Raw genomic sequence first — 14,993 nt, forward strand, 5'->3', positions numbered from 1 at the left:
CCACCTGCTCAACTCGCCTGAACCACCTGCCGGACATGCCAAAATCACCTGCCGACTATGCCAGAACCCCTTGGCGAACACTCCGGAATCACTTGCCGGGCATGCAGGAACCACCTCTCAGACATGCCAGAACCCCGTGCCAATGACCCCGGAAGCACCAGCTAAGCACGCCGGAACCACCTGCTCGACTCGCCAGAACCACCTGCCGATCACGCAAAAATCACCTGCCGGCTACGCCACAACCAGTTGGTGAACACTTTGGAATCACCTGCCAGGCTTGCTGGAACCACCTGCCAGTCATGCCAAAATCACCTGCCAACTACGCCAGAACCGCTTGGCGGACACTGCGGAAACACCTGTCGGGCCGGCTGGAACCACATCTCAGACGTGCCAGAAACGTGTTCCTGAGATGCTGGAACCACACCCCGAACAGACGGATACCACCTGCCAGAACCGCCTGAACCACCTGCTGAGCACGCCGGAACCACCTGCTCGACTCACCGGTACCACCTCCCTGACACGCCAAAATCACCTGCTGGGTATGCCAGAACCACCTGGCGGACACTACGGAATCACCTGCCGCGCATGCCGGAACCACCTCTCAGACGTGCCGGAAGCACGTGCCAGACACGCCGGAAACACCTACCGGACAGACCGGAACCACCTGCCAAGAACGCCGGAGCCACCTGTTCGACTCGCTGGAACCACCTGCCGGACAGGCCAATATCAACTGCTGGCTATGCCAGAACCACCTGGGGGACAGTCCGGGATCACCTGCCAGCCATGGCGGAACCACCTCTCAGACGTACCAGAACCACCTGCCGGAGAAGCTGGAAACACGTCCTGGACAGACTGGAACCACGTGACGGCCATGCCTGAACCACCTGCCGAGCCCGGCGGAACCACCTGCCGGACACGCCAAAATCACCTGCGGGCTACGCCAGAACCACTTGGACGACTCTCCGAAATGACCTGCCGGGCATGTTGGAACCACCTCTCAGACGTGCCAGAAGCACGTGGCGGACAGTCCGGAATCACCTGTTGGGCATACGCAACCACCTCTGACACGTACCAGAACCACGTGCCGTGCACGCCGGAACCTACTACCGGACAGACCGGAATCACCATTTGGGCATGCCGGAACCACCAGTCAGATGTGCCAGAAACACGTGCCGGAGACGCCGGAAGCACCTGCCGAGCACGTCGCAACCACCTGCTCAACTCGCCTGAACCACCTGCCGGACACGACAAAATCACCTGCCCGCTACACCAGCACCACTTCGGGGACAAGCCGGAATCACGTGAGGGGCATGCCGACACAGCCTCTCAGACTGAACCTCGTGCCGGACACCACAGAACCACCTGGAGGACAGACCAGAACCACCTGCCGGACACGCCGGAACCACCGGCTCGACCCGCCGGAACGTCCGCTGGACATGCAAAATCACTTGCCGGCTACGCCGGAAACACTTGGCGAACACTCCGGAATCACCTGCCGGGCATGCCGGAACCACCTCTCAGATATGCCAGAACCACGTGCCAATGACCCCGGAAGCACCTGCCGAGCACACCGGAACCACATGCTCGACTCGCCAGAACCACCTGCCGGACACGCAGAAATCACCTGCCGGCTACGCCACAATCAGTTGGGGAACACTTCGGAATCACCTGCCGGGCTTGCTGGAACCACCTGCCGGTCATGCCAAAATCACCTGCCAACTACGCCAGTACCACTTGGCGGACACTGTGGAAACAGCTGTCGGGCCGGCCGGAACCACATCTCAGACGTGCCAGAACCATGTGCATGAGATGCTGGAACCACACCCCGAACGGACGGAAAACACCTGCCAGACCCGTCTGAACAACCTGCCGAGCACGCCGGAGCCACCTGCTCGACTCGCCGGAACCACCTACCTGACATGCCCAAATCACCAACCGGGTATGCCAGAACCACTTGGCGGACACTCCGGAATCATCTGCCGGACATGCCGGAACCAGCTCTCAGACACACCAGAACCAAGTGCCGGAGACGCCGGAAGCACCTGCCGAGCATTCCGGAGCCACCTGCTCGACTCGCCAGAAACACCTGCCGGACACGCCAAAATCACCTGCCGGGTATGCCAGAACCACCTGGCGGACACTCCGAAATCACCTGTCGTGCATGCCGGAACCACCTCTCAGCCGTGCCGGAAGCAAGTGCCGGACACGCCGGAATCACCTACCGGACAGACCGGAACCACCTGCCGAGCACGCCGGAGCCACCTGTTCGACTCGCTGGAACCACCTGCCGGACAGGCCAATATCAACTGCTGGCTATGCCAGAACCACCTGGGGGACGGTCCGGAATCGCCTGCCAGCCATGGCGGAACCACCTCTCAGACGTACCAGAACCACCTGCCGGAGAAGCTGGAAACACGTCCTGGACAGTCTGGAACCACCTGCCGGCCAAGCCTGAACCACCTGCCAAGCACAACGGAACAACCTGCCAGACACGCCAAAATCACCTGCGTGTTATGCCAGAACCACTTGGAGGACTCTCTGGGATGACCTGCCGGGCATGCCGGAACCACCTCTCAGACGTGCCAGAAGCACGTGCCAGACAGTCCGGAATCACCTGTTGGGCATACGCAACCACCTCTGAGACGTACCAGAACCACGTGCCGTGCACGCCGGAACCACCTACCGGACAGACCGGAATCAACTTTTGGGCATGCCGGAACCACCAGTCAGATGTGCCAGAAACACGTGCCGGAGACGCCGGAAGCACCTGCCGAGCACGTCGCAACCACCTGCTCAACTCGCCTGAACCACCTGCCGGACACGCCAAAATCACCTGCCCGCTACACCAGCACCACTTCGGGGACAAGCCGGAATCACGTGAGGGGCATGCCGGCACAGCCTCTCAGACTGAACCTCGTGCCGGACACCACAGAACCACCTGCCGGACAGACCGGAACCACCTGCCGGACACGCCAGAACCACCGGCTCGACCCGCCGGAACGACCGCTGGACATGCAAAATCACCTGCCGGCTACGCCGGAAACACTTGGCGAACACTCCAGAATCATCTGCCGGACATGCCGGAACCAGCTCTCAGACACACCAGAACCACGTGCCGGAGACGACGGAAGCACCTGCCGAGCATGCCGGAGCCACCTGCTTGACTCGCCAGAAACACCTGCCGGACACGCCAAAATCACCTGCCGGGTACGCCAGAACCACCTGGCGGACACTGCGAAATCACCTGTCGCGCATGCCGGAACCACCTCTCAGACATGCCAGAACCCCGTGCCAATGACCCCGGAAGCACCTGCCGAGCACGCCGGAACAACTTGCTCGACTCGCCAGAACCACCTGCCGATCACGCAAAAATCACCTGCCGGCTACGCCACAACCAGTTGGTGAACACTTTGGAATCACCTGCCAGGCTTGCTGGAACCACATGCCAGTCATGCCAAAATCACCTGCCAACTACGCCAGAACCGCTTGGCGGACACTGCGGAAACACCTGTCGGGCCGGCTGGAACCACATCTCAGACGTGCCAGAAACGTGTTCCTGAGATGCTGGAACCACACCCCGAACAGACGGATACCACCTGCCAGAACCGCCTGAACCACCTGCTGAGCACGCCGGAACCACCTGCTCGACTCACCGGTACCACCTGCCGGACACGCCAAAATCACCTGCCCGCTACACCAGCACCACTTCGGGGACAAGCCGGAATCACGTGAGGGGCATGCCGGCACAGCCTCTCAGACTGAACCTCGTGCCGGACACCACAGAACCACCTGCCGGACAGACCGGAACCACCTGCCGGACACGCCGGAACCACCGGCTCGACCCGCCGGAACGACCGCTGGACATGCAAAATCACCTGCCGGCTACGCCGGAAACACTTGGCGAACACTCCGGAATCACCTGCCGGGCATGCCGGAACCACCTCTCAGACATGCCAGAACCACGGGCCAATGACCCCGGAAGCACCAGCCGAGCACGCCGGAACCACCTGCTCGACTCGCCAGAACCACCTGCCGGACACGCAAAAATCACCTGCCGGCTACGCCACAACCAGTTGGGGAACACTTCGGTATCACCTGTCGGGCTTGCTGGAACCACCTGCCGGTCATGCCAAAATCACCTGCCAACTACGCCAGTACCACTTGGCGGACACTGTGGAAACACCTGTCGGGCCGGCCGGAACCACATCTCAGACGTGCCAGAACCATGTGCATGAGATGCTGGAACCACACCCCGAACAGACGGAAAACACCTGCCAGACCCGTCTGAACAACCTGCCGAGCACGCCGGAGCCACCTGCTCGACTCGCCGGAACCACCTACCTGACATGCCCAAATCACCAGCCGGGTATGCCAGAACCACTTGGCGGACACTCCGGAATCATCTGCCGGACATGCCGGAACCAGCTCTCAGACACACCAGAACCACGTGCCGGAGACGCCGGAAGCACCTGCCGAGCATGCCGGAGCCACCTGCTCGACTCGCCAGAAACACCTGCCGGACACGCCAAAATCACCTGCCGGGTACGCCAGAACCACCTGGCGGACACTCCGAAATCACCTGTCGCGCATGCCGGAACCACCTCTCAGACGTGCCGGAAGCACGTGCCGGACACGCCGGAATCACCTACCGGACAGACCGGAACCACCTGCCGAGCACGCCGGAGCCACCTGTTCGACTCGCTGGAACCACCTGCCGGACAGGCCAATATCAACTGCTGGCTATGCCAGAACCACCTGGGGGACGGTCCGGAATCGCCTGCCAGCCATGGCGGAACCACCTCTCAGACGTACCAGAACCACCTGCCGGAGAAGCTGGAAACACGTCCTGGACAGTCTGGAACCACCTGCCGGCCAAGCCTGAACCACCTGCCAAGCACAACGGAACAACCTGCCAGACACACCAAGATCACCTGCGTGTTATGCCAGAACCACTTGGAGGACTCTCTGGGATGACCTGCCGGGCATGCCGGAACCACCTCTCAGACGTGCCAGAACCATGTGGCGGACAGTCCGGAATCACCTGTTGGGCATGCGCAACCACCTCTGAGACGTACCAGAACCACATGCCGTGCAGGCTGGAACCACCTACCGGACAGACCGGAATCACCTTTCGGGCATGCCAGAACCACCTGTCAGATGTGCCAGAAACACGTGCCGGAGACGCCGGAAGCACCTGCCAAGCACGTTGGAACCACCTGCTCAACTCGCCTGAACCACCTGCCGGACATGCCAAAATCACCTGCCGACTATGCCAGAACCCCTTGGCGAACACTCCGGAATCACTTGCCGGGCATGCAGGAACCACCTCTCAGACATGCCAGAACCCCGTGCCAATGACCCCGGAAGCACCAGCTGAGCACGCCGGAACCACCTGCTCGACTCACCAGAACCACCTGCCGATCGCGCAAAAATCACCTGCCGGCTACGCCACAACCAGTTGGTGAACACTTTGGAATCACCTGCCAGGCTTGCTGGAACCACCTGCCAGTCATGCCAAAATCACCTGCCAACTACGCCAGAACCGCTTGGCGGACAATGCGGAAACACCTGTCGGGCCGGCTGGAACCACATCTCAGACGTGCCAGAAACGTGTTCATGAGATGCTGGAACCACACCCCGAACAGACGGATACCACCTGCCAGAACCGCCTGAACCACCTGCTGAGCACGCCGGAACCACCTGCTCGACTCACCGGTACCACCTCCCTGACACGCCAAAATCACCTGCTGGGAATGCCAGAACCACTTGGCGGACACTCCGGAATCATCTGCTGGACATGCCGGAACCAGCTCTCAGACACACCACAACCAAGTGCCGGAGACGCCGGAAGCACCTGCCGAGCATGCCGGAGCCACCTGCTCGACTCGCCAGAAACACCTGCCGGACACGCCAAAATCACCTGCCGGGTATGCCAGAACCACCTGGCGGACACTACGGAATCACCTGCAGCGCATGCCGGAACCACCTCTCAGACGTGCCGGAAGCACGTGCCAGACACGCCGGAAACACCTACCGGACAGACCGGAACCACCTGCCAAGAACGCCGGAGCCACCTGTTCGACTCGCTGGAACCACCTGCCGGACAGGCCAATATCAACTGCTGGCTATGCCAGAACCACCTGGGGGACAGTCCGGGATCACCTGCCAGCCATGGCGGAACCACCTCTCAGACGTACCAGAACCACCTGCCGGAAAAGCTGGAAACACGTCCTGGACAGACTGGAACCACGTGACGGCCATGCCTGAACCACCTGCTGAGCACGGCGGAACCACCTGCCGGACACACCAAAATCACCTGCGGGCTACGCCAGAAACACTTGGACGACTCTCCGAAATGACCTGCCGGGCATGTTGGAACCACCTCTCAGACGTGCCAGAAGCACGTGCCGGACAGTCCGGAATCACCTGTTGGGCATACGCAACCACCTCTGACACGTACCAGAACCACGTGCCGTGCACGCCGTAACCACCTACCGGACAGACCGGAATCAACTTTTGGGCATGCCGGAACCACCAGTCAGATGTGCCAGAAACACGTGCCGGAGACGCCGGAAGCACCTGCCGAGCACGTCGCAACCACCTGCTCAACTCGCCTGAACCACCTGCCGGACACACCACAATCACCTGCCCGCTACACCAGCACCACTTCGGGGACAAGACGGAATCACGTGAGGGGCATGCCGGCACAGCCTCTCAGACTGAACCTCGTGCCGGACACCACAGAACCACCTGCCGGACAGACCGGAACCACCTGCCGGACACGCCGGAACCACCGGCTCGAGCCGCCGGAACGACCGCTGGACATGCAAAATCACCTGCCGGCTACGCCGGAAACACTTGGCGAACACTCCGGAATCACCTGCCGGGCATGCCGGAACCACCTCTCTGATAGGCCAGAACCACGTGCGAATGACCCCGGAAGCACCTGCCGAGCACGCCGGAACCACCTGGTCGACTCGCCAGAACCACCTGCCGGACACGCAAAAATCACCTGCCGGCTACGCCACAACCAGTTGGGGAACACTTCGGAATCACCTGCCGGGCTTGCTGGAACCACCTGCCGGTCATGCCAAAATCACCTGCCAACTACGCCAGTACCACTTGGCGGACACTGTGGAAACACCTGTCGGGCCGGCCGGAACCACATCTCAGACGTGCCAGAACCATGTGCATGAGATGCTGGAACCACACCCCGAACAGACGGAAAACACCTGCCAGACCCGTCTGAACAGCCTGCCGAGCACGCCGGAGCCACCTGCTCGACTCGCCGGAACCACCTACCTGACATGCCCAAATCACCAGCCGGGTATGCCAGAACCACTTGGCGGACACTCCGGAATCATCTGCCGGACATGCCGGAACCAGCTCTCAGACACACCAGAACCACGTGCCGGAGACGCCGGAAGCACCTGCCGAGCATGCCGGAGCCACCTGCTCGACTCGCCAGAAACACCTGCCGGACACGCCAAAATCACCTGCCGGGTATGCCAGAACCACCTGGCGGACACTCCGAAATCACCTGTCGCGCATGCCGGAACCACCTCTCAGACGTTCCGGAAGCACGTGCCGGACACGCCGGAATCACCTACCGGACATACCGGAACCACCTGCCGAGCACGCCGGAGCCACCTGTTCGACTCGCTGGAACCACCTGCCGGACAGGCCAATATCAACTGCTGTCTATGCCAGAACCACCTGGGGGACGGTCCGGAATCGCCTGCCAGCCATGGCGGAACCACCTCTCAGACGTACCAGAACCACCTGCCGGAGAAGCTGGAAACACGTCCTGGACAGTCTGGAACCACCTGCCGGCCAAGCCTGAACCACCTGCCAAGCACAACGGAACAACCTGCCAGACACGCCAAAATCACCTGCGTGTTATGCCAGAACCACTTGGAGGACTCTCTGGGATGACCTGCCGGGCATGCCGGAACCACCTCTCAGACGTGCCAGAACCATGTGGCGGACAGTCCGGAATCACCTGTTGGGCATGCGCAACCACCTCTGAGACGTACCAGAACCACATGCCGTGCAGGCTGGAACCACCTACCGGACAGACCGGAATCACCTTTCGGGCATGCCGGAACCACCTGTCAAATGTGCCAGAAACACGTGCCGGAGACGCCGGAAGCACCTGCCAAGCACGTTGGAACCACCTGCTCAACTCGCCTGAACCACCTGCCGGACATGCCAAAATCACCTGCCGACTATGCCAGAACCCCTTGGCGAACACTCCGGAATCACTTGCGGGGCATGCAGGAACCACCTCTCAGACATGCCAGAACCCCGTGCCAATGACCCCGGAAGCACCAGCCGAGCACGCCGGAACCACCTGCCGATCACGCAAAAATCACCTGCCGGCTACGCCACAACCAGTTGCTGAACACTTTGGAATCACCTGCCAGGCTTGCTGGAACCACCTGCCAGTCATGCCAAAATCACCTGCCAACTACGCCAGAACCGCTTGGCGGACACTGCGGAAACACCTGTCGGGCCGGCTGGAACCACATCTCAGACGTGCCAGAAACGTGTTCATGAGATGCTGGAACCACACCCCGAACAGACGGATACCACCTGCCAGAACCGCCTGAACCACCTGCTGAGCACGCCGGAACCACCTGCTCGACTCACCGGTACCACCTCCCTGACACGCCAAAATCACCTGCTGGGTATGCCAGAACCACTTGGCGGAAACTCCGGAATCATCTGCCGGACATGCCGGAACCAGCTCTCAGACACACCAGAACCAAGTGCCGGAGACGCCGGAAGCACCTACCGAGCATGCCGGAGCCACCTGCTCGACTCGCCAGAAACACCTGCCGGACACGCCAAAATCACCTGCCGGGTATGCCAGAACCACCTGGCGGACACTACGGAATCACCTGCCGCACATGCCGGAACCACCTCTCCGACGTGCCGGAAGCACGTGCCAGACACGCCGGAAACACCTACCGGACAGACCGGAACCACCTGCCAAGAACGCCGGAGGCACCTGTTCGACTCGCTGGAACCACCTGCCGGACAGGCCAATATCAACTGCTGGCTATGCCAGAACCACCTGGGGGACAGTCCGGGATCACCTGCCAGCCATGGCGGAACCACCTCTCAGACGTACCAGAACCACCTGCCGGAAAAGCTGGAAACACGTCCTGGACAGACTGGAACCACGTGACGGCCATGCCTGAACCACCTGCCAAGCACGGCGGAACCACCTGCCGGACACGCCAAAATCACCTGCGGGCTACGCCAGAACCACTTGGACGACTCTCCGAAATGACCTGCCGGGCATGTTGGAACCACCTCTCAGACGTGCCAGAAGCACGTGCCAGACAGTCCGGAATCACCTGTTGGGCATACGCAACCACCTCTGAGACGTACCAGAACCACGTGCCGTGCACGCCGGAACCACCTACCGGACAGACCGGAATCAACTTTTGGGCATGCCGGAACCACCAGTCAGATGTGCCAGAAACACGTGCCGGAGACGCCGGAAGCACCTGCCGAGCACGTCGCAACCACCTGCTCAACTCGCCTGAACCACCTGCCGGACACGCCAAAATCACCTGCCCGCTACACCAGCACCACTTCGGGGACAAGCCGGAATCACGTGAGGGGCATGCCGGCACAGCCTCTCAGACTGAACCTCGTGCCGGACACCACAGAACCACCTGCCGGACAGACCGGAACCACCTGCCGGACACGCCGGAACCACCGGCTCGACCCGCCGGAACGACCGCTGGACATGCAAAATCACCTGCCGGCTACGCCGGAAACACTTGGCGAACACTCCAGAATCACCTGCCGGGCATGCCGGAACCACCTCTCAGATATGCCAGAACCACGTGCCAATGACCCCGGAAGCACCTGCCGAGCACGCCGGAACCACCTGCTCGACTCGCCAGAACCACCTGCCGGACACGCATAAATCACCTGCCGGCTACGCCACAACCAGTTGGGGAACACTTCGGAATCACCTGCCGGGCTTGCTGGAACCACCTGCTGGTGATGCCAAAATCACCTGCCAACTACGCCAGTACCACTTGGCGGACACTGTGGAAACAGCTGTCGGGCCGGCCGGAACCACATCTCAGACGTGCCAGAACCATGTGCATGAGATGCTGGAACCACACCCCGAACAGACGGAAAACACCTGCCAGACCCGTCTGAACAACCTGCCGAGCACGCCGGAGCCACCTGCTCGACTCGCCGGAACCACCTACCTGACATGCCAAAATCACCAGCCGGGTATGCCAGAACCACTTGGCGGACACTCCGGAATCATCTGCCGGACATGCCGGAACCAGCTCTCAGACACACCAGAACCACGTGCCGGAGACGCCGGAAGCACCTGCCGAGCATGCCGGAGCCACCTGCTCGACTCGCCAGAAACACCTGCCGGACACGCCAAAATCACCTGCCGGGTATGCCAGAGCCACCTGGCGGACACTCCGAAATCACCTGTCGTGCATGCCGGAACCACCTCTCAGCCGTGCCGGAAGCAAGTGCCGGACACGCCGGAATCACCTACCGGACAGACCGGAATCACCTGCCGAGCACGCCGGAGCCACCTGTTCGACTCGCTGGAACCACCTGCCGGACAGGCCAATATCCAGTGCTGGCTATGCCAGAACCACCTGGGGGACGGTCCGGAATCGCCTGCCAGCCATGGAGGAACCACCTCTCAGACGTACCAGAACCACCTGCCGGAGAAGCTGGAAACACGTCCTGGACAGTCTGGAACCACCTGCCGGCCAAGCCTGAACCACCTGCCAAGCACAACGGAACAACCTGCCAGACACGCCAAAATCACCTGCGTGTTATGCCAGAACCACTTGGAGGACTCTCTGGGATGACCTGCCGGGCATGCCGGAACCACCTCTCAGACGTGCCAGAACCATGTGGCGGACAGTCCGGAATCACCTGTTGGGCATGCGCAATCACCTCTGAGACGTACCAGAACCACGTGCCGTGCAGGCTGGAACCACCTACCGGACAGACCGGAATCACCTTTCGGGCATGCCGGAACCACCTGTCAGATGTGCCAGAAACACGTGCCGGAGATGCCGGACGCACCTGCCAAGCACGTTGGAACCACCTGCTCAACTCGCCTGAACCACCTGCCGGAAATGCCAAAATCACCTGCCGACTATGCCAGAACCCCTTGGCGAACACTCCGGAATCACTTGCCGGGCATGCAGGAACCACCTCTCAGACATGCCAGAACCCCGTGCCAATGACCCCGGAAGCACCAGCCGAGCACGCCGGAACAACTTGCTTGACTCGCCAGAAGCACCTGCCGATCACGCAAAAATCACCTGCCGGCTACGCCACAACCAGTTGGTGAACACTTTGGAATCACCTGCCAGGCTTGCTGGAACCACCTGCCAGTCATGCCAAAATCACCTGCCAACTACGCCAGAACCGCTTGGCGGACACTGCGGAAACACCTGTCGGCCCGGCTGGAACCACATCTCAGACGTGCCAGAAACGTGTTCATGAGATGCTGGAACCACACCCCGAACAGAAGGATACCACCTGCCAGAACCGCCTGAACCACCTGCTGAGCATGCCGGAACCACCTGCTCGACTCACCGGCACCACCTCCCTGACACGCCAAAATCACCTGCTGGGTATGCCAGAACCACTTGGCGGACACTCCGGAATCATCTGCTGGACATGCCGGAACCAGCTCTCAGACACACCATAACCACGTGCCGGAGACGCCGGAAGCACCTGCCGAGCATGCCGGAGCCACCTGCTCGACTCGCCAGAAACACCTGCCGGACACGCCAAAATCACCTGCCGGGTATGCCAGAAAAACCTGGCGGACACTATGGAATCACCTGCCGCGCATGCCGGAACCACCTCTCAGACGTGCCGGAAGCACGTGCCAGACACGCCGGAAACACCTACCGGACAGACCGGAACCACCTGCCAAGAACCCCGGAGCCACCTGTTCGACTCGCTGGAACCACCTGCCGGACAGGCCAGTATCAACTGCTGGCTATGCCAGAACCACCTGGGGGACAGTCCGGGATCACCTGCCAGCCATGGCGGAACCACCTCTCAGACGTACCAGAACCACCTGCCGGAGAAGCTGGAAACACGTCCTGGACAGACTGGAACCACGTGACGGCCATGCCTGAACCACCTGCCGAGCACGGCGGAAGCACCTGCCGGACACGCCAAAATCACCTGCGGGCTACGCCAGAACCACTTGGACGACTCTCCGAAATGACCTGCCGGGCATGTTGGAACCACCTCTCAGACGTGCCAGAAGCACGTGGCGGACAGTCCGGAATCACCTGTTGGGCATACGCAACCACCTCTGACACGTACCAGAACCACGTGCCGTGCACGCTGGAACCACCTACCGGACAGACCGGAATCACCATTTGGGCATGCCGGAACCACCAGTCAGATGTGCCAGAAACACGTGCCGGAGACGCCGGAAGCACCTGCCGAGCACGTCGCAACCACCTGCTCAACTCGCCTGAACCACCTGCCGGACACGCCAAAATCACCTGCCCGCTACACCAGCACCACTTCGGGGACAAGCCGGAATCACGTGAGGGGCATGCCGGCACAGCCTCTCAGACTGAACCTCGTGCCGGACACCACAGAACCACCTGCCGGACAGACCAGAACCACCTGCCGGACACGCCGGAACCACCAGCTCGACCCGCCGGAACGACGGCTGGACATGCAAAATCACCTGCCGGCTACGCCGGAAACACTTGGCGAACACTCCGGAATCACCTGCCGGGCATGCCGGAACCACCTCTCAGATATGCCAGAACCACGTGCCAATGACCCCGGAAGCACCTGCCGAGCACGCCAGAACCACCTGCTCGACTCGCCAGAACCACCTGCCGATCACGCAAAAATCACCTGCCGGCTACGCCACAACCAGTTGGGGAACACTTCGGAATCACCTGCCGGGCTTGCTGGAACCACCTGCCGGTCATGCCAAAATCACCTGCCAACTACGCCAGAACCGCTTGGCGGACACTGTGGAAACACCTGTCGGGCCGGCCGGAACCACATCTCAGACGTGCCAGAACCATGTGCATGAGATGCTGGAACCACACCCCGAACAGACGGAAAACACCTGCCAGACCCGTCTGAACAGCCTGCCGAGCACGCCGGAGCCACCTGCTCGACTCGCCGGAACCACCTACCTGACATGCCCAAATCACCAGCCGGGTATGCCAGAACCACTTGGCGGACACTCCGGAATCATCTGCCGGACATGCCGGAACCAGCTCTCAGACACACCAGAACCACGTGCCGGAGACGCCGGAAGCACCTGCCGAGCATGCCGGAGCCACCTGCTCGACTCGCCAGAAACACCTGCCGGACACGCCTAAATCACCTGCCGGGTATGCCAGAACCACCTGGCGGACACTACGGAATCACCTGCCGCGCATGCCGGAACCACCTCTCAGACGTGCCGGAAGCACGTGCCAGACACGCCGGAAACACCTACCGGACAGACCGGAACCACCTGCCAAGAACGCCAGAGCCACCTGTTCGACTCGCTGGAACCACCTGCCGGACAGGCCCATATCAACTGCTGGCTATGCCAGAACCACCTGGGGGACAGTCCGGGATCACCTGCCAGCCATGGCGGAACCACCTCTCAGACGTACCAGAACCACCTGCCGGAGAAGCTGGAAACACGTCCTGGACAGACTGGAACCACGTGACGGCCATGCCTGAGTCACCTGCCGAGCACGGCGGAACCACCTGCCGGACACGCCAAAATCACCTGCGGGCTACGCCAGAACCACTTGGACGACTCTCCGAAATGACCTGCCGGGCATGTTGGAACCACCTCTCAGACGTGCCAGAAGCACGTGCCAGACAGTCCGGAATCACCTGTTGGGCATACGCAACCACCTCTGAGACGTACCAGAACCACGTGCCGTGCACGCCGGAACCACCTACCGGACAGACCGGAATCAACTTTTGGGCATGCCGGAACCACCAGTCAGATGTGCCAGAAACACGTGCCGGAGACGCCGGAAGCACCTGCCGAGCACGTCGCAACCACCTGCTCAACTCGCCTGAACCACCTGCCGGACACGCCAAAATCACCTGCCCGCTACACCAGCACCACTTCGGGGACAAGCCGGAATCACGTGAGGGGCATGCCGGCACAGCCTCTCAGACTGAACCTCGTGCCGGACACCACAGAACCACCTGCCGGACAGACCGGAACCACCTGCCGGACACGCCGGAACCACCGGCTCGAGCCGCCGGAACGACCGCTGGACATGCAAAATCACCTGCCGGCTACGCCGGAAACACTTGGCGAACACTCCGGAATCACCTGCCGGGCATGCCGGAACCACCTCTCAGATAGGCCAGAACCACGTGCGAATGACCCCGGAAGCACCTGCCGAGCACGCCGGAACCACCTGCTCCACTCGCCAGAACCACCTGCCGGACACGCAGAAATCACCTGCCGGCTACGCCACAACCAGTTGGGGAACACTTCGGAATCACCTGCCGGGCTTGCTGGAACCACCTGCCGGTCATGCCAAAATCACCTGCCAACTATGCCAGTACCACTTGGCGGACACTGTGGAAACACCTGTCGGGCCGGCCGGAACCACATCTCAGACGTGCCAGAACCATGTGCATGAGATGCTGGAACCACACCCCGAACAGACGGAAAACACCTGCCAGACCCGTCTGAACAGCCTGCCGAGCACGCCGGAGCCACCTGCTCGACTCGCCGGAACCACCTACCTGACATGCCCAAATCACCAGCCGGGTATGCCAGAACCACTTGGCGGACACTCCGGAATCATCTGCCGGACATGCCGGAACCAGCTCTCAGACACACCAGAACCAAGTGCCGGAGACGCCGGAAACACCTGCCGAGCATTCCGGAGCCACCTGCTCGACTCGCCAGAAACACCTGCCGGACACGCCAAAATCACCTGCCAGGTACGCCAGAACCA

This window comes from Equus caballus, unplaced genomic scaffold (genome assembly GCF_041296265.1).
Source record: "Equus caballus isolate H_3958 breed thoroughbred unplaced genomic scaffold, TB-T2T haplotype1-0000016, whole genome shotgun sequence".
Lineage (NCBI taxonomy): Eukaryota > Metazoa > Chordata > Mammalia > Perissodactyla > Equidae > Equus > Equus caballus.